We start from the raw sequence: 3,060 nt of genomic DNA, 5'->3' as shown, positions 1-3,060 counted from the left end.
GCTGCTCTTCTGAAGTCTTCTCTGGGCACTCACCAGTAGCCCCCAAACCCTTGAGCTTAAAGGAGCTCAGACCACACCTTGGTTCCTGGTTTTGAATACGGTTCATGACAGGTGACCACTCCCTGGTGAGTGGCTGTGGCCAGAGAGGTCACAGCAAGTGTCCTGCTTTGCCCCTGTCCGGGTATGCCTTCTGGGCTCCGGGCAGGGAGAAAGCTGGGCCAAGACTCAGGGAGAAGCGCCTGTTTGGCTGCTCTGTGTTGAGATCAATAACAAAATAAGTTGCCTTAGTGAGGAGTGTGGGCTAGGGAAATAAGAATTATGTTCTTCTAAGGCCAGGCAATCTGCAGATTTGGAAAGGTGACAATATTTTAGGGATTTGGCTGTGTATTCATTAGATTTAATTGTGAATACCAAATTGTAATTTTGACTCATGTCTTCATCACTTGTTTTTTTTTATTTTTCCAACAGCCCTTAGATTTTCTCTTTCCAGTCTTTGTGCCTTCCCCAAATCAATGTCCTGTACAGAGTTTTTACTCTGTGCGTTAACTACAGGGTAATAGAAGTCATAAAATTAGCAGATAGCAGGGCTGTTTTTAATGTTTTTGGGTTGTCAGTAGTGTTATATATGATCATAAACTAGTAATCTCAGCTAACAGAAATATTAATGGCCTGTATCAATATTAAATCTTATGTCACATTTCTATAAAAAACAACCAAACACCAAATGAGTGAACTGGAGCATTGTTATGTTATATTAGCTACATTTCCAGAAAGACTCAGAATTTTTTTTCTCTTGCAGAAGGATAGAGTTTCTTTTAGAATACAAAAGAAACTTTGTTTGGAGTGAAAGATCATGACAGCCCTAAATAGAAAGTGCTGAGGAAGGCAGGACTGACTTCGGGGCCCAGAGCAGGAAAGCCCGGGAGAGAGGCCTGTGATATCTTCCATTTGACATTTGCCGTCTGTGCAGTCCATCAGCCCCACGCTTTCTGTAAATCATGTCTTTCCTTCTTTGGAAACTTGGCCAAAGCATTGGACCATCCTGTCATGTAGGACCAAAGTACTGCTATGTCTGTTTCCACACGGACACACACCTGGGGGGCACTGGGCTCCTGGACTGGCTAAAGGTGAAGGACTTTCAAGGGTTGCTTGAGTTCCGCAGGCAGGCGAGGCTACCGGACCTTGGCTCCAGAAAAGGAGGGTGAACATCAAGCCTGCTGAAAGCAGCTGAAGATGGTTGATGTATATCTTGTTTTTATCAAGGTTGGCTGAAAAACTGCACTAAATCTAGTGGTTGGACTCAAGAATGGACTTAGCTGCCGGGAGATGGAGATGATAGAGGCAGGAGAAATAGAACAGGAGGGCATGGGCTAGCTTCCTGCCTGGGAGTCAGAGTTGCAACTCTGGGGTCTGGAAATCTCAGGCGCTATTGCTGCTGGCGGTGGTGATGGCAGCTAGCCTACTGAGCGCCCCACTGAGTGCTAGGCACTGTGATGTCTTTCTTGCCAACTTTATTTTATGTAATCCTTTCAACAACCCTACAACACAGATTATCAGACAGGAGTAGGTGGGGAAAAGCGAGGGAGCCAAGGAAATAGAGATGACTATTGGACTGTATTTCTCAACCTTATTTTAGAACGTAGTAAATTTCAGGAAAAATAAACTTTGTCATTAACGAAAAAAAAATGAGCACCTACAATTAGTTGATAATCTTTGAAAGGAACACTTAAAATGATGAATTAGAGACCATTTTTCAAACAAAGCAGTAAAAATGATAGTATTTAAGATAACCAGGGTGGTAGGTTTCCTAACGCTTGTAGCTTAGAACAAGCCACGCAGGGCTCACACGCAAGTCTTGGCATGGACATCCGGTCTCTTTCCACCTTCAGAGTGCTTTGGATGCACAATGTGCTTTCCACAGTGGCCAGCCCTCCATCTCAGAAAAATAATTAAGCACCTGGAGTGCTTGTTCAGGAGGCCAGCTTTCAGAGTTCATCCCAGGACAGAGTTCATCCCAGGACAGAGTTCCTTGTTACAAATGTGCTTTGGGCATCCCTCCTGTGTGTGCCCGCCTCCTCCTTCCCTTCTCCAGTAGGCTTTCTGTGATATTTAGACAGAGCTTCAGTAGCTGGGTTATCATTTTCTAAGGCCATTAGGAATAGCTTTACCCTACATTCCCAGGAATATCCTGGGGAGTCCCTAAAATTCCCATTTTAGCTCCAAGTACATGTCTCTCGTAAGTCAAGCTGTGGGCTTTCATGAGGACCCAGCATTAGGAGACAGTTCAGAAACTCAGCTGATTCTGAGGTCACTGTGGGAAGGTTAGGGACTTTCCCCACACCTCCTGCTTTCTCGGTGCTTCTTTGGAGTCTCCATCTTGGGTTCACAGATCTCTAGGATTCTTGGGCACTCAGTCAGGACATCTACAGACAGAGGCTTTGATTTGGGGCTTTAACTGCCTCCTTGGACAAGCTTGAGGCCAGTTAAAGACTCTTGTGAGCCTGGGATTGCCCAGAGCAGAGGTTCTCGACCTTGGTACTGTTGACATTTTGGGCTGGATCATTCTTTGCTTGGGGGAGCTGTCCTAGGCACCGCAGTATGCTCAGCAGCATCTCTGGAGATGGCAGCACCATCCCCGCCCCCATTTGTAACCACTAACAATGTCTGCAGACATTGCCAAATGTCCACTTGGGGGCAAAATTGTCCACCATTGAGAACCACTAGCAATTTGGATTCCTAGGGATTTAACACTTTTTTTTAATACCCCAAATGATTATAGGATAGCCATTATGTCCTCTCCTCCCATTTCTGGTTCTGACTGGTAGGGCAATTTCTGCCCCATCTCCATGGAACTTCTAGGATATACAGTGAGAAGCCACTTGAGAATAATTTTCAAGCTTCTTGGTCTTCGTATCTGGTGTCTCCATGGCTGTGCTGTGTGGAATCAGGAAAAGGGGGTTGGGCAACAGATCCCCTGAATCTTCAGGGTGCTGAAGCCAGAGGCACAGATGCAGATCACCAATCTGATTCCCCGTCAAGGCACATGCTTGAGTTGCAGGC

This window comes from Phyllostomus discolor, chromosome 2 (assembly GCF_004126475.2).
Source record: "Phyllostomus discolor isolate MPI-MPIP mPhyDis1 chromosome 2, mPhyDis1.pri.v3, whole genome shotgun sequence".
Lineage (NCBI taxonomy): Eukaryota > Metazoa > Chordata > Mammalia > Chiroptera > Phyllostomidae > Phyllostomus > Phyllostomus discolor.
Note: the sequence above shows the minus strand (reverse complement) of the source record.